This window comes from Ursus americanus, chromosome 24 (assembly GCF_024610735.1).
Source record: "Ursus americanus isolate L20-20 chromosome 24, mUrsAme1.1.p, whole genome shotgun sequence".
Taxonomy (NCBI): domain Eukaryota; kingdom Metazoa; phylum Chordata; class Mammalia; order Carnivora; family Ursidae; genus Ursus; species Ursus americanus.
This window is the reverse complement of record NC_142150.1, coordinates 25,372,290-25,390,539: the sequence shown is the minus strand read 5'-3', so window position 1 is coordinate 25,390,539 and position 18,250 is coordinate 25,372,290. Positions and strand designations below refer to the sequence as shown.

Below are 18,250 nucleotides of genomic sequence, written 5' to 3'. Positions count from 1 at the left end.
TTGGTATTGGTGATAGTAAGTCATAACCCACTGACAATTCCCTCAAAAAAATCCTCTAATGATCTTCCTGAAGTCCCTCTCTAACTAAGCTAAGGGTTAGGATGTAGAGGCTATTCACCACTTTCCTTAGGAATGGGACTCACAAGATAGCTCTCTCCAAAGAAATCCTGATTCATTGATGTCTTTGCTCTGTGTAAGAGGTTATGAGATATGACTACCCCCACTGTAAATTTCTGCCCTCTTTAGAATGTATCATCTACTGTGTCTTAGTTCCTTAGCCCAAACCTCCATTTCAATATTCTCATTCATACAATAATGCAGAAAGGTATAGTTTAAGTAGTGATTTTATGAAGACATGAAAATGTTCTTCATTTTTTTTTTTTCGGTTAGTAATTATTTGGGTCACTTATGTGCCAAACATTACTCTAGGCTCAGGAAATAAGATTGTGAACAAGCTATATAATTTCCCTCTACTCATGAAGCTTATATTCTTCTGAAGGTAGGAATATAGTTTTAAAAAGAAGTAAATAATGAGATGTCAGAGAGAGGAGATGAGTCACTCTGTGCAGGTGAGTAAGGGGTCCTTTTAGGGAAGTTTCTGAATGAAAATCTGTGAGAAAGTGACATTCTGTACAGGAGTTACTTAAATTAATTGGGAATAATTGAATCTATATCATGGAATAAAAATATCTACATTTTAATATACATAAGCACATCTGGAGAACTATGAATAATATGCAATGCAAAGTTTCTTATGCATTCTGGTTCTTCCTCCCTTAGGACATGGGAAGAAACTCTGCTCTCTCCTAGGGAAGATTTCCTGATCTGGTCCAGTCAGGTTCTCCATTTTTCTCTTCACTGGGTCCCACACAGCTGGCCTGCATTGGGATGTTTGTGACCTTGTATCAGGGCTCTTATTACATTTGTAGACTATTCTTAGTCTCTGCTAATGAGATCGCTCAGAGTTCGCTTTGAGTATCACATCTTAATCACTTGATTTCTGCAGACGTTTCCTTTCTCCAAATAAACTCCTCAAAATGCCTGCTGCTCTGTGCTCATTAACCTGGGAATGGCTTCTCTAACTCCAATTTGAAAATTCTCCCCGACATCTGAGAGTTCTGTCCTAATCAGGATTCTCCAAGCAGTTGCAACGGGAGGAGGATTTCAGACTCTTGAGTGTGAAAAAAAAAAAAAAAAAAAAAATCAATGACCAAATTTCCATCTGCAAGGGGATTTTCCCTTTATGTAGACTTAGGGACTTCACTCTTTTACAGTGCAGCATAATTAAGATCCACCCAACGCCACCGTATGCCCAATTCCCACTTAATCATTTTATGCTCAATAAGGTTTAGGTGACACAAAGATAACAAAATAATTAGTTAATGAGTAAATGAATGAGTAAAGAGATGAATATTCATCAACTAGGAGTTACTGGGTTGTTTTTTTTTTTTTTTTCTCGCATGCTCTTTTTCTACTCTTAACCCACAGTTGATAGGGTGGAGGTTTCATGATGAGGACAATAAGCCCTCATTTAAACAAACCCAACGTAAGACTAGAACTAAACGTCAATATAGACATTTACAACATTTTTCCATTTGCTGATGGATGTTAGGTTGGTGACCTATATCTCTATAGCATTGCCACTTTGGATTATATTGGATAACATTAAAGGTCTTTCAGATGCACAAATGTTCTACTCCAGAGCCAGAGAGCAGCAGCTCCTCTCTTCACCCTTGCCAAATTTTCACGTGCCTGGGAATGTACAGGCATGTTCCATTTTATTGTGCTCTGCTTTATTGTACTTCACAGATACTGAGTTGTGGTTTTGATTTTTTTTCCTTTTTTTTTTTAATTGAAAGTTTGTGGCAAGACTCAAGAAAGGCTGTTGATGCCATTTTTCCAACCCCATTTGCTAACTTCGTATCTCTGTCACATTTTGGTGATTCTCACACTATTACAAACCTTTGTGTTATTATATGTGTTATGGTGATCTTTGATCAGTGATTACAACTTGCTGAAAGCTCAAATAGGGTTAGGGTTTTTTAACAATAACAGATTCTTAATTAAGATATGTATACTTTTTAGGCAATGCTATCGTACACTAAACAGACTAGAGTGTAGTATAAATGTAACTTTTATATGTACTGGGAAACCCAAAATTCATCTGATGTGCTTCGTTGCATTACGTGCTTCATCGTGGTGGTCTGGAACTAAACCTTCAGTATCTCTGAGGTACGCCTCTATTTTCTTGGTATGTTTTAAGCTTGCTCTAATAAGACTATTTCTAAATACTATTGGTTTTAGAATACCAAGTCCTAAAATTTCCCTTGCATTTAAGGGACAAAAGAACAAATTACATACCATAATTGATAAATTGAAAATATGGTTGCAGATAAATGGGGTTTTGAAATCAAAACTGGAAGTTCAAATCATTCTGAAAAGTTCAGCTTATTTAAAATTAGCTCGACAGGCACTTACGAGAAGAAATACTATGCAGACGCTCTGGAACGTCTTATGGGAACAGCTAGCTCATTGAGGAACAGCGTAAGGTCAGGGATAATGACAGGGATCTCATGTTGCTTTATTCATCCCCTAGAACTCAACAGTATATTATTAGGCTGCCAGCCACATTCCCATAAAGTGGCTTGCTCAAGATGAAACTTTGGCTTTTATGAAGGGACTTGAATTTACAAACTATACCATAGTGCCATCTCTTATTTCTACCTTTAGTGAACTACTCAGAACACTCGAAGACTCTGTGCTCTATCAGAACTTCAATCTAATGAAGGAGATAGATTATACTTGACTTGAATTATTGAAGGAGAGAAATTATACTTGACTTGAAATCAGAATTTCTTAAGAAAAAACCATAACTAAGAGAAGAGGTATTATTTTTATTAGGCCAATCTCTTTGTGTATTCAAAAGGGGTCCCCAAAGTAAAAAGACAACCTGGAAGCTATAGTTCTGTAGAGGTTTAAGTACAGAACACATGCAGGCCACTGACATAGTAATTATTGTATAATGAGGCTCTGAAGCTTCGTTAGACCTATTCCCAGAGAGCTTTCAGTCACCTTGACCTGTGGAGAACACAGGCATCTCTGACATTTCAGGGTAGAACTTGAATCGTATACCATTTTCAGGGTATAACCAAGTCACTTATGCTCTGCTTGGAATCCCCAGGGAGTTGCATTGGAATGAGAAAGAATTGGAACAGCCTTGTTTTAAAACAAGATTGGTCACTGGGAAGGGTAGACTCTTGAAGTAAAGTTGGACAAAGCACAACCAGCCATAGGAGCTAGGACAAGGTCTAGACTAACAGAAAGGATAATATTTTCAAGGGTCTAAGAATAGCTAGGGAAGTGGAGGTGATCCCTTCCACAAATACTCCGCAGGCATATGGAGCATGGTCGTGGGGAGTTCAGGAGCAGATGATAGTTGGACAGCTATATTAGGTAGGTGGCATATGGTAGTTTTGGGGTTTCTTTTACCACCATCCCCATATGTAATCCCTAAGCACATATTCTTGATGCTGTCTCCAGAAACAATCTTTAATTTTCTAATTCTCTCTATTCTTGCGGCTGCTGCTGAAGATCAAGCCACTCTCACATGCACTGCTCATCTGCTATTGATCCCTTCAATCCGTTCTCACACATAGCCAGAGTGATGGTGTAAAAGTCTAAATCAGACTGTATTGTTTCCCAGTATGAAACTCTGCAAGAGCTTGTCACTGCATACAGAATACAAAGAAATTGCTTTCCCTGGCCCACCAGGCCTATTCTCTGTGGTGGATTGAATGGTGGCTTCCTACAAGCTATGTCCACATCCAGACCCACGGAACCTGTGGATGTGACCTTACTTGGAAAATTTTCTTTCCATATGTAATTAAATTGAGGGCCTTGAGATGAGAACATCCCAGATTATCCAGGTGGGCCCTAAATACAATGACAATTGTCCTTATAAAAGACCACCCATAGGAGAGACATATGGAGGAGGAGAAGGCCATGTGAGGACTGAGGCGGAGACTGGAGTTGTATGTCCACAAACCAAGGAAAACCTGGAGCCACTAGGGCTGGAAACAGCAAGGAAGGATTTTTCCCTAAAGACTGGAGAGTTCTGCTGGCATCTCCATTTCAGGCTTCTGGCCTCCACAACTGAGACAGAATCCATTTCTGCTGTTTTAAGCCATCAGACTGTGATAGTTGTTGTGAAAACCAAAGGAAATTGACATACTCTCCATCCACATCTCCTAGTCTTATGCTTGCCTGCTTTAGTCCTACTAGACTAGCCTAACTCTTCCCCTTGCTATTCTTTAAGTATAACACTCTTCTTGTCTTCATCTCTTTGGCCTGCTGCAACAAAACTCCACAGACCAATTAGCTTATAAGGAACAGAAATGTATTTCTCATGGTTCTGGAGGCATGAAGTCAGAGATCAGGGAGCCAGCATGGTCCTCTTCCAGGTTGTGGACTCTCGTTGTGTCTTCATGTAGAAGGACTGACAGAGCTCTCTAAAGCCTCTTCTAATCCCATTCATGAGGACTTCATCCTAATGACCTAAGTACCTCCCAAAGGCTCCAACTCCTAATACCATCACATTGGGCATTGGGATTTTAACATATGAATTTGAGGCGGGGGGGGGGGGGGGGGGGGGCAAAAACATTTAGGCTATAGCACTCCCTCAAACCTGGAGCCTTTAAATTAGCTACCTTCTCTGCCTGGAATGTTTTCTTCTAGATCTTTCCATGTCTGAGTTCTTTCTTGTCATTATGGAAGTTAAATGTTTCTTTTGCAGAGGGATCTTACTAGACCAAATCTATGTAATATTTCCCCTCAGCCATTGCCTGTTTCATCACTCTTTTATTTTCATTTTAATACTTATCTCTACCTGATCTTTTGTGGTTTGTTATCTGTCTACCCTCTAAGAGGGATACTCCGTGAAGTGAGAATTCTTTACTGTCTGACTCACTACAGAATCTTGAGTGTCTGAAATAATCCCTGGTATTCAGTAAGCATTCAATTAATGTTGAATGAGATGTATATCAGAAGGCTATCAATTCTGATGAGGATTAAGGTGATAACGTTCGATATCTAGAAATTTAAGAAACAAACCAGGTCCTTAGACCTGCGGTCCTGGAATTTGGATTATGTTATACTACCAAAGACTTAGACTTGTAGAAGAGGACAGGAATCCCATAAGAGATCACAAATACATATGGAGGCATGGTCTTGGCACTAAACTGATACTATTTCCCAAAGCAGTATATAGATTATAAGCTAGTGGAGCATAAGATCAGAGCTAAATCTGGAACAATGATGTCGTGAGGCTGAGTGTGAGAGCGAGGTTACAGAAAATGGCCAGGATTTGTCTTGCCTGTAGGTGGAGTGTGTAGCCCACCTTCAACTGGAGAGAAGGACTGACGACATTGGGGGAAAGTCAGGCATGGGTAATAGGAGGCAGAAACTACAACTGTCCAATGCTCTGGCCAAAAAAAAAAAAAAAAAAAAAAGACTTGGCTTTCTGATAATCCAGATGTAATTTGCTAGTGAACTAGATCTAAGAGACTAGGTCCTTCCCAATAGGGCCAGCTTCAAATTAGATTTAGGTTTGAATGCAATAACTTAAAATGATCCCATATGTTCTCAATGATACTCTAGCACTGTAACCTAAAAGAGGCCCTATCCAATGGTAGGTTGACACTGAGTACCCAGATTATCTCGCTGTGAGGGCTGGGAGGGGGACAATATCCCTGATGATGCCATTATTTCGCTTTTTTGTCCTGTCAACCTTACCAGCAATTTAAGAAGCTTAATGAGATCATCCGAATCCAACTCAGAAGTAAGGAATGCCTATCATCTGAGGATAATGACTATCATTCGAGAATACAGTAAACCAGAAGGGCTGCTATATGACCGGGAGGGCTTGGGAGCTACTCTCTTAGAACCACCATCATCATGAATTCTCCACAGGTTGGGGAGTGATCTAGTGTAGTATCCTTTGAGGGTCTTTGTGACTTTCTTATAACATTAGCTTAATGACAGGAGTCAGAGACCTGTGGAAATCCTATTTGGAGGCTTGCAGCCATTTTGGAGTTCCCAGCGATAAGGTGTCTTGACGTAACCTCCCACAGCGTACAGCTTGTCCTAGAGAAGTCATTTCAGCATTTTTCATGGCCTCTGACTTTCCCAGAGGTTCTCTGTTGTTATTGTTAGCTGTATATTTTGAAAATGAAAAACAATCAGGTTGAGGAAAAGGCCTCCTGTACGTTTGTGTCTGTGGGAGTAAATGTGGAATAAATACATGTGATGCATGGTGGTTGATATTTTGTGTCATTTATCTTCACTTGTGAGGAGAGATGGGATAAGTCACTCATGACTCTGCCGGTCCTGATCCATTCTTCATCACTACACTCATGAAGATAAATGTCACATTTACACAGACCACAGCTATCATGTGTCCTTTCAGGCCATAGATGTAGGTCGGTTAGAGCAGGAAGTTGACTTGGTGCTGTTATTTGAAAATCAAGGACACTTTTGTTGTACCATCTCCTCTTCCCACACACGCTGATCTCCAGCGTTAAACTAGGGTACCATTGCAGCTAAAGAGATACTAAGTAGCATATATATTTTCATCCATGTCTATATGTCAGATACTTCACTTTAATTTAAAATGTTTATATTCTGTGTATGGGGCAGGGGCAATTGATTCTTAGGTTACAGTGTTGGGTCTACGGTGTTGGTGATAAGTGGAATAATGAAGAGTACTATGGAAAAAATGATAAGTAAGTGGTTAATTCTCTCTGTGGGCAAGTCAGAGGACAAAGGGGCAAGTCAGAATAGAACTATTGAAAATTAATAATATTTGAGAGGCTTTAGTAAGGGAAAACAGCATGGACACCTTAGTTTTCCATGATGTACAAATGGCTGTACTATTGGATTTTAAGACTATGGCCAAGCAAGTGTCTTCTCTGCTCTGTGCTTGTGGACCCTGCTATAGGTAATCAATAGAGAATGAACCCTGTATAGCTTGGTACCAAATGTACTTATTCTGGTTTTGTCTGTAATTACTGTTCCACAGACTGAATGTCTGAAGTTAGAAGACTTTCCATTGAAATAAAATTATTGGCTCTTTTCCCCTTGGTTGGTACATGAACGTCTCTATAACCAGAAGTAAGCTGAAAAGGATTTCCATAAATTCCAGAAATTTGGTTGGCAAACTGGACATTTCCAAAATCACTGTCCCTCTTTGAAAACTGTAGTGAACCATATGAAATCATTGTTATCAACAGTTTTTGATTTAGGATATGGCAAGTTTATGTGCTTCATTCTAATCATACAGATGAATTGTGTGATCTGGATTCAGGGTGTACTTCCAGTTGGTTCTTTCTGATATAACCTAATAAGCTATTTCATTCACTTATTCAAGAAATATTTATTGAACATGTACTAATTGGCAGTAACTGGGTTATGCGTGCACCTGAAATGGAATACAGTGCCTGTCCCAACAAGGCCTGTAGTCTAATGCTGCAGAAAGACACGTAGGTAGGCAAGTAGGCAAGTACAACGTGGATGACTAATGCAATCATTGCTTAATACATATTCTTTTTATTATTCCCATATGGTGCAATGTGTTTAAAAAGCACAAAAAAAAGCAAGTTCTAGGGCGTCTGGGTGGCTCAGTCGGTTACACGTCCAACTCTTGATTTTGGCTTAAGTCATGATCTTGGGGTTGTGAAACTGAGCCCCATGTCCAGCTCCATGCTGGAACCTTCTTAAGAGTCTCTCTTTCTCTCCCTCTACCTCTCCTTCCCTCTCCCTCCCTGAAAACAAACAAACAAAAACAAACAACCCACAAGTTCCTACAAATTTAGAGAACCTTGCGACAATTAATGGCATAAATACCTCCTTCCATCCTTTAACGTGTTCATATTAAAAGATTATACATTGGGCAGGACACTAACCTAGAGCTCTAAATATGTAACTTCTTGCATTAACAGTTGTCACATATCAGTTTTGTTCCTTTTAAATATAATCACATTACTTAACTTTCTTATACTTCAACATTTTCATCTGCAAAATGGAAAAATAGAATCTATTCTGCTTACCTCCCATAGTTGTGAAGGCCAGACAGGGTAATGTATATAAGACAATTTTCTAGTCTATAACGTAGAAGATAAGCTAAAGGTAAGATTCTCATGACCATCTTTCTTGTTACTGATCTTGTTTTTACAGTGCTATGTAAAAGATCAGGGTGGTGTGTTTTCCCATGTCTCGGCATGAGCATGTATTTGGAGATGAGTACCATATTCAGCACCAGATACTCATCTCATAAAAGTGGGTAAATTGTTCAGTCACTCCCCAAGTCAGTAGAGTAGTACTTAATAAACAACGAATGAAACACTCTCTGATAACAATAATCATTCCTGTTATCTGAGAACTTACAATATGCCAGGCTTAGTGGTTTATGGACATCACCTCATTTCATGTTCTGAACAACCTTCTAAAGTTGACTCTAAACCCACTCCACCGTGTGGAGAAGAAGCTGAGGAGGTGCACACATAGAAGCGAAGACACCAGATCTTGGACCAGGCTCTTGGAATAACTCAATTATGCAGATAGAGAATGGACTAGGATGTAGCAGTGGAGGAGAAGAGAGGGGATGAGACTCTTGATACACACAATTTCCGATGTGTAGGCAATAGGATGTAAAGGTGATAGGCTATAGAGGTAACAGGATGCCTTAGTGAGGATGAGGTGGAGAAAATGGAGATCAAAGGGACTTTGGTCTGAACTACTAAGAGGATGATCCCTGGAATGATGCTTGGCATGTGGTAGGAGCTTAAAATTTTTTGTCAAATGAATGAATGCACGACTGGAGTTGCTATTAGAAAAGTCTTTACTGGGGATGTAGGTTGAGTTGGAATCAAGGGTTTTATTTTGGACAGATTGATTTTCAGTGCCTCCAAGTGGAGGTCTTGAGTTAGCTGTTAGATGTACAAGTCTGCATTGCAGACTGGAGGTGTATGCTTGTAGATGCTGTATAAAGCCACCATGGGATCACGTGGAAAATGAGGCTAGACAAAGAATAGGTCCACTAACTGGGCTCTGGTACACTCCAGGGGTTAGTGGCCCAACGGATCAGGCACAACTAGTGATGGAGGTAGAGCAGATTAACCACTGAGGTAGAAAGAGAATCGAGATAGTGGTTTCCCAGGAGCCAAGTGCAGACAGTGTTTCAGAAAGGACAAGGTGGTCACTATGTCAAATACTGCTAATTTTTGTTTAATATAAGAATTGAGAACTGGCTACTTGCTTTAGCAATGAGCATGAGTTTTCTCCTCCTACCTCTTCTTTACCCCTTCTACACACACTAATCGTTACCCACTGCCTTGCTCTCACATTATTATAAATCCCTGACATGTTAACTTGTCATTCACATTTCATGTTTCCTAACTCAAGGGTTCTTGAAACCATGAGATTTGGGGGAACTTTCTATAAGACTGAGTTACACATCTTTCAAAACCAATAATGGAAAATCCACAGATCATCTCTGAAATACATTTTAATTATATTCAGTTTTACTTATGTAATAATAGTAATATTCACTAGTGGTATATTGCTTTGAAGTTTGGGAAGCACATTTACTTAACATTCTGTGTTCCACACAGAACCATCTAACACAGTGAAGTGCCCAGCTTTGAAGCTTACGCCATCAGACTATGCCACCTGCTAACACCTCCTTGTAGGAGTCACCAGCAGACCCACACTTCACTCCTCCTCATTACTTGAAGATTTTAACACCTGCCTCCCTGCTGTTCTTTCCAATCCTACTCCTGATAGAATTCTTGGTGATTTCAATATCCATGTCAGTCCCTTGATCTTGATTACTAATTGTGTGGGCTTTTCCCATCTGTACTTGCTCAGGGTTTCCGCTTTGTACTGTTTGCACCAACTGTATGTCTCAGATTTGGCTGTAAAGATCTGTGTTTATGGGAATTAAAGATTCTTTCATTTACTTCATTATGTTTTGCAAACTAGAGCACTGTCTCTTCGTGTTTCTTTGCTCTAAGTACTGTGTGGCCCTCAAGCTCAGATTCTAATTTTTAATAGGAGTGGGGGAGGGGGGTGGGGAATAGGAATCGGGATGGATAGGAGGAGGAGATGTTAGTGTCTCTTTTGTGTTTGGATGCAGGAAAAGAAACAACTGGAGTTCACAGCTCATGCCGGTGTCAAACTCTGAGCATCCCATTTGACTTTAGTAATTCGGCGTGTTCTGTTTAACTATTTCCTACTCATCTTCAAAATATTTTACCTCGTTTGATCTTAAGACATGTTTTTGGCCAAGACACTGGATCAGAGAGATAATGTGACTTGTTGAAGGTCATGCATCTGAGAAGTCAGAACCAAGTGTAGACTATAGGTCTTCTGACTCCAAATGTATTTTTTCATTGGCCTGAAAAAATGCATTGTTCCAAATGGCCAGTGGTTAAAATAGCTGTGTTGGCTCTCTGCCCGGGAGAATGTTAAAATACAGTGGCAATTCAATAAACATTGTCACCAGTGTTGTCTGTGGTGAGGGTGGTGGCAGCAGATCCAGAAATGTGCTGAATTGTTCTAATGGATGCTTTTTTATCTTTTACTTATTTTTTGTAGATTGGCAAACACGTGGCCTGTTTACAGCATAGAGACCACAATGGAGAGCTAGGTGGGTGATGATTCATGCTAAATCTTTCCCACAATATGCTGAACACTACAACAGCAGCTAATGTGAAGAGGCTCATTATACACTGTCAGATCCAGTAACAGCAACGACTGGCTTTGCTAGCACGAGCAACTTGTGGGAAGCCCAGCTACTGCAAACCACTACTGAATTTCAAAAAATAGGCTGCAGGATAGTAGAAAAGACATAGTCCCTGAGTCATATTTGCAAATTTCTTGTATGTTTCTCTTTGCCAGCTTAGAAACAGTCTTCATGTTCCCAGCTTGAACCAGAGATGACTCTCCTTGGGATTCGTTTCTCTTGTGAGTGCCTCCTCCTTCAGTTATATTTTATGGGCTAAAGATTTTATAAGGGTAGGGGTGGCTCATAGACCTGGAAATGCGGTTCTCCTACAGAAATATTCCCAAAGCTCCCTCGTCACCCTGTCTTCCGCCAGCCAATCATGCCGTACTCATAAGCACATTTCCCTTCTGGAGCACAGCATCTGTACGTAGGTTTTCTACTTCTACAGCGAGATACCATAGGCAGCAGGCAGGAGCACCGACTCCTTGCTCTATGACTTATGATTTTGTGTCTTTTTGTCTCCATATAATTGTAATCTCCTGGAAGGAAGGGTCCTGGATTTATTGATCTCTTTAGTCTAAAGCCTATGAGCCATAGTTGTCCCTCCATAAATATTTATCAGGAAAATTAATGCATTCCCTTCTAAAAAGTCCATAATTAAGCTAGGGACTAGGGTTTAATCTTCTTGCCTCCCGTGTCCCTAGCACAGTGCCTGATATATAATAGGTGGAAACTCCATGTTCCTTTAGTGAGGGAACAAGGGTATGAATGAGTCCATCAATCACATGGTTCCCTGTGGCCAAATTAAAGGCTAAGCAAACCTTTTCCAATCATCAGGGACAGAAAAGTGATGGCTTCCAATCATTCTTCTTTGGGCCACCAGGAGTAATGCCCTAAAAGTGGTTGTTTATTTTGGAAGGCAAAAGCTAATCTGAAGCTATTTTCTTTATTTTTATATTCAAATATCTATAAAACAGAAAAACACCAGAGACCTATTCATTGCTCACAAATGATCTATGGGGTAATAATGTGCTTGCTTTTCCAGCTGTGCTGCACTTTGGTGCTATCCTGGCTTTAATTGAAAATATGCTGTGACCTTGGTTTTGTTCACTGGGCATGGGGGGTTATAATTGGCATGAGGCCTCTGAAGAACTCCCTTTTAATGAATGTCATTTGGCTAATTTGGGGTTCGCCTGCAGGAAATAATGTATGAAGTCCTGTAAAAACAAGACACATTTTATTTGCATGCAATTCACATGAAGGTAATGATTTAAAAATTTTTTTTAACTTTTTATTTTGCCATAACTATTCGTTGAATTCTAAATGCTATCAGTATGATAATAGTATTGTCCCTAACAGTCTCATGTTTCATCATAATTAAATAAACAGCTTGTGAATTGCAGTCCAAAAAATGTCTGTGTTCCACTCTTAACTTAAGGGGTTTCCATAGAAACTGTGGGCAGCAAGTTTAACTGACATTCATTGGACTTGAGGCTGCATGCAATGTTGCTATCTCTCTGTTTTTCTGTTACCCTGTATACATCTCTTTCTCTTCCTTTAACCCTGGAAACCCTCTCCCCCTCTGTCCTCCTCCTCCTCCCCCTGCCCCTCCTCCTTCTCCTCTGCTTCTCCTCCCCCTTCTCTTATTAGCAATGAGGAAGTAATTTGGACTCAGTTAGATTTAACAAATGCAATAATACTAAAATGAGCTCTGATACTTAAGTGTAATTGTGTTATTAGCTGGAAATGTTTTTCTTCAAAAACAAAAGAATTGAGAGTGAAGTTTACTAAGGAAGCACATGCTGGTAAGAAGGAACCCTTGGCTGCCAGTTGAAAGTTCGCAGGCTCTATATCACGGTCCACATTTCCACCCCCAGCTATGGCTTTTCCTTGATTTAGACAACCCGAACTGATGTTTCTTTCTCCTCAGTCCTGATTGTCAGTCTTCTAAGTGGAGTATAAAATCATCATGCTGATCATATTCCAAGAGAAAGAAGGAGTTTATTTAGGAAAGAAAAAAAAAAACCATACTGTATATTGTGTACCTACTGTGTGCCCAATATTTTGCTGGATACTGGCATTTAGGTTGTCTTAGGTGATCCCACAACATTCATTGCCAGGCAGTGTGCTGGAAGGAAAAATGGATCAGGAGCTGGTGGTTGAAGTCTAGATACCACAACAGGCTGGTTGAAAAGCCCTGATTATAATGTGTAGATGCTCTGTCTTGGTTTCTCAAAGACAAAATGAATATGAGCACTTCTAGGAAATGCTGTTTCATTAAGATTAGTTATAATAATGCAGCCAGTATACCATAGGAGTGGTGTTTTTCTTCATCCCTTTAGAAATGAGTTGCCAAAAGAATAAATTGCTTCTCTAAAGCAACATAGCTAGTAGAAAGTGTATCCATCCGGTACAGTGGCTAAAAGGGTGCATCAAGACAGGCTGGAGATCAGTTACTAATTGTGTGATTTGGGGTAAGCTACAAACAGCATCTATTTTCATGCAGTTGTTGGGAGGATTAAGTAAAGTGCATGTAAATTGCTCAGAGTATCTGCCACATAGAGAGCTGTGGTTTTTACTTTCTGTCTCCCTTCCCCCCCCCCCTTTCTGATTGTTTTTTCAGTATGGATTCAAAGTAAAAAATGATCAGTCTCCAAAGTCTATCTAATTACGTATTATTTTGTAAGTTGTAAGTCATCTCACAATTCATAAACTACCTAAAGTTATCCTGGTAATGAGAAAGGAGGGACAAAAAATATCATGCCCACTTTACAGGTGAGAAAAAAGGAGATTCAGAGTTATTGACCAGATCTCCATATAGTGAAAGAGGAAGTGGAGTTTTTACCTACGTCTCTGGGGTTCCTTTCAAAATTAAAACTCTCCAAGTCTATGATTCTTAATTTGGGTTCTATGTTCACGAGTTTTAAAGCTTCAACCCAGCAGATTTTAATTCGTCTTTCCAACAAATGGTGAGAGGAAGACACTTTTAGCAGGGAGGGAGGAAAGGAAGGAAGGAGAGGGTACTTACAAAGTCTATCTCCTATGGACCTGTTTTCAGGTCATTCTCCCAGGATCCGAAGGGGCATGCAGAAATACGGTTCTCAATCCCAGGGACAGAAGAGGCATTGATTTTGCATAGCAATATGCTTTAGTGGGGTGGGGTGGAATGGGGAGGAAAAAACTGAAAAGAAGGCATGTATCAGTCAGAGATGTTGGTGGGCATCTGGAGAATTCAGGAAAGAGTAAACAGCTGGAACAAGAGTAGGATAGGACATGATTGCTGGAGAGCATAACTGCTACCCCACCCCGTACACACACACACAAGATTAATCCCAGTGAACATTTCTTTAATATATAATCATTGTAAGGCTTCAAAGAGCTCATGCTAGGAGACGAAATGTTAGCTCTGCCATTTTTACTTGTGATGTGCTTATGCTTGCCTTATTATTAGAATATTCATTCTGTGTTGCCTTTGGAAGAATTCCTTTATGCTCCTTTCTCCATTTTGGGTTAGTTCTTTTTTTTAAACTAAATAAAAGAATCTGTGAAGCCACTTAGCTAGACACACAGAGATTGTAGTATGTCACTAAGTGCTGAAAACATATGAACAAATAACTGTATCACAGACCACCCCGCTGAGTTATGGAACTCCTTCTTTTGCTCAGGACTCCTCACATATGTTATGTGACACCTGGAACCATTGCCAAATTAGAAAAACTGAATCTCTTTGTTTCTGAGATGAAAGTTAGTTATAAATAGAAGTTTTAATATTTTTCTTCCATGCCCTAATGGATCATCTTGGCAGGTTTGGGGTTGAAGAGAGTGAGTAAGAAAAGGAATTATTATAGAGACTCCAGAGCAGGGTCAGCAAACTTTTCCTGTAGAGGGTCAAACAGTAAGTATTTGGGGCTTTGCGAGTCTCATAGTCTGTCACAACTACACAATTTTTCACTTTAATGTGAAAGCTACCATAGAGAATACATGCATGAATAGGGGTGAAGTATTCCAATAAAACTTTATTGAAAAAAAAAAAAACAGGTTGTGAGCCAGATTTTGTCCGTGGGCAGTAGTCTTCCAACCACTGATCTGAGAATTTTGCCTACATATCTATCCACCTTCCATTTCTGTGCACATGGCAGTGAGAGCTCAAAAAATGGGACTGGGGAGTGTGGGAGTGACAACCATATCGTACTTTACCCTCATTTTGTGGATTTTGCTTTTTGTTACACTTATTTTCGATTAAAGCTTATCGTTCCAGTATTTCTTTGCCATGGGAAGAGCAGGTATTCACTCTGTCTTCACTTTACAGAAGGGTACAGAAGGTTTAAGTGGTTTGCTCTGGTGTCACCCAGCATCTGTGATACCTGTATTAGGATCTGACTGTCACCCTTGTGTTTTTTTTTATTTGGATTATTCTTTCTAGGATGCAGCCTTTAGAGAATAAAAAAAAAAAATAGTGGGAGAAATAACCAAGAAGTAATTTTCATTATCCAAACCAAGGAAAAAGTGGCTAACTAATGAATTTAAATAGGGATATGCACGGGCGTCCCTACTTTTTTATCCCATTAAGATACCATAGGGGATCCAGTTCCTTATTGCTTTTCATGGATTTTCCTGATCTTTTTTTCCAAGATTTGTTTTTGGAAATGATGCATTTTAGGCCGATGAGTATCAGAAAATACTCGGAGTTCTTGTTTTGCACGGTACTGTGTTAACTAAAGCTTGTTCATATTGGAACGGAGTCTTCATGTTACAAGGTTCCATGGTAACTGAGAGCAAATCTGTTATAAAAGAACTGTGCAAAAAAAAGAGGACTTGGTGCCAGTATGCATGACCTATGTGTAACACGGCACCAAGCAAAATGAGGACTGCCTTAACTAAATAACTAAGAATCCAATTTCCAAATGTCTGCATCTGCCATATAATTCCCTCTTTTGTGGTCATTAGGGGGAAACAAAGAAATCACTGATTACAGTCATTCCCATTATCTGACATGTCATCACCAAGCTTTTGTCATTATGCAATGTTAACAGTGTTGAGGTTACTTGAAACCAGCTCCAGTTCCAATTAGGAGGCCATCCCTGCTATCTGCATTCTGATTAAAGGACGTTGCCTGGAAATCACAGAAGGAGTCTACTGTGTTTCCTCCCCTTGCTCAGATCTCATAAACACAGACTCAATTAAAGAGAGTTTCCTTATCAGGTTTTTGTGGGTCATTTTGGTGAATTTATTAAACTCTTGAGTCATGCTGAAAACTGGCAGGTGGTGGCTCCAAGGTCTTCAGTGGGAGCCAGAACTTGATGGGCTGGTTTGCTCCGATGTTTTAGAGAGTCTGAAATATACAGATGTCAGAGCAGCCAGTCATGGGTCAGGAATCAAGGAAGCTGGTGAAATAGGAAGGGGGGTCTCATGGCTTAAGGATTGCAGCACAGAGATGTGAAAATCTTAGTGTCATGTCAGCCTGTATTTTAGCTAAAAAGGAGAGCCTAGTCCAGGCCTTCATTTTTTTTATTCCTCAATTGTTGAAATAATTTCTTAGTAGGTCTTCAGACCTTACAGTGTACTCTTCCCTATCCATGCTCCGTATTATTGCAAATTTGCTTTTCCTTAAATACTCTTCCCATAATACTATATCCTTCCAACACAAGGATAAAAATCAAGTCCCTATAACCCATCTGATGACTTAATACAGAATCTAGGGTGGTTTTTTTGTCTCTTTTTCACAATCTGGTATTATTTTACTTATCCTACCTTCTCTCCCACTGGTTTTCAGTATAGATTCCTCATAGGAGTCACCTTGTGCGTCTCTGCCCAACATTCATGTTCACTTTCATATGTTTCCCACTAACCACACGCCTCTTCTCTAGCAAACTCCGTCCCTTCTCTTTCTCTTTCTTCTTTATTGTGTTCTCCTAAAACATGCTGTTCATTCTTATCTAGCACTTCCTGCTGTATTAAAATCCCTTATTTAATCCTTATGAATCCCGCTATACTGTGAGACACCTGATGGGAGATGCTGGGTCGTAAGGGTCAAGAGCTGGGAACTTTGCTTACTCAAATCCATATCGCCTACTAAATCCCCTGTCTACGTAGCCTTCCCTGACTGTTCACACCTTCCTGGTTCCCTCTGACCACCAGGCTACTTCTGATGATCTGCTCTACCACCTACACACTTACTCAGTGCGGCGTCTGGCGTTGGTTCGTGACTCTGTTATTTATGTTAGGCCTGTCACAGCACAGTGTTTCAAATGATCGGTGATGGGGAGTTACTGAGTGGAAGGGATTCCCTCACAGGGAAAGTTCACACTGTATTGGTACCCATACTTGGAAGCGTGTATTATTAGAGCTGAATGACTTTAACAGTTCTCTTTCCCAGCATCCTACTATGAAATGAATCCCAGATGTCATTAGTACTTTGCCTGGGGATATTATATAGGGGTGTGTGTGTGTGTGTGTGTGTGTGTGTGTGTGTGTGTTGTAACTATCTAGGAAATTTGGGTTTTCTACTGTTTAATAATAAACAGGAAGAAAGTACTTGATAAAACATTGGAAGGTGATTTTAAAATCAGAATGACTCTGTATGTGGTATTCAGATTCCCTAACATGGCAATTTAAATTGCATTACTCATTACAAAAATCCATATGCCTTTTGGTTGCTATTGTTGGTTTGTTTGTTTTCAACCTATAAAGGCAATGATGACCTTGCACAGGGCATTTCCTAAGGATTAATGAGCAGTTGAGGGTTAATGGCTCTCAACTCCTCCTAGCTAGTCATTAATCCAAAGAAAGCATGGGAAGCAAGGTCATTAACTGCATTACCAACTTTCTGAAATCAAATCCTTCTCTACCTGCCTTACCAAGGGCTTATGTTTAAGATGGACTTGTTAGATTTTCAAAAGTTTCTCTAGTTACTTGCCCTGTCATTAACCTGGACAAAAGAATATATAAAAGAATAATCATTAGCCTCTGTGGACTGATAGAATGTCATGAGAAAAATAATTTTTCATACTGTGATTAAATATAATTTGAAATGTTCAGCCTTTTTTATCTGCTATCTTTTTATTACCTTTTTCAAACTGAAAGCCTGGAATCATCCTATTGTGCGTCCTGAGAGGCTAAAACGTGTCTGATTTCTGCAGTTTAACCTCATTCAACAATAGATTTTGTGTTTGTGTGTGTATGGGGGGAAGATTCTTATTGGGATTTTAGTTGTATTAGTTGTAATGGAATATTACTTTTTTGATTTATTCCTATTATACAGATGATCTTCACTGATATTAATAAGCATGATATTTTCTCTTTTGGCATCAGTCAAAACTACCCAAAATATTCTAAGAGATAGATACACATGAACAATTCAGTTACACTACCTCAGTGCATTTTCCTTTAAGGAATAAATGATGGCTAAATGAGGGACAGACGGTTCTGGAGCAGAGAAGTCCTCGTTTCATCATGCAGCATCCTAATTCT

The 18,250-nt window shown here is 39.6% G+C and overlaps 1 protein-coding gene across 9 annotated transcripts in view; it reads left to right on the top strand.

Annotated features, from left to right (window-relative positions):
* LRRC4C (leucine rich repeat containing 4C) overlaps window positions 1–18,250 on the top strand; it is a 181,437-nt gene that overhangs the window by 146,018 nt on the left and 17,169 nt on the right. For 4 of the 9 annotated variants that reach the window (XM_087854758.1, XM_087854760.1, XM_087854756.1 and 1 more), the window contains 2 exons: window positions 10,651–10,702; window positions 10,954–11,019. The exons of 2 other annotated variants lie outside the window; for them this stretch is intronic. The gene's annotated coding sequence lies outside the window, so the exon portion shown is untranslated. The remainder of the gene's footprint in view (window positions 1–10,650; window positions 10,703–10,953; window positions 11,020–18,250) is intronic. 3 more of the 9 variants (XM_087854762.1, XM_087854759.1, XM_087854757.1) reach the window with 1 other exon arrangement.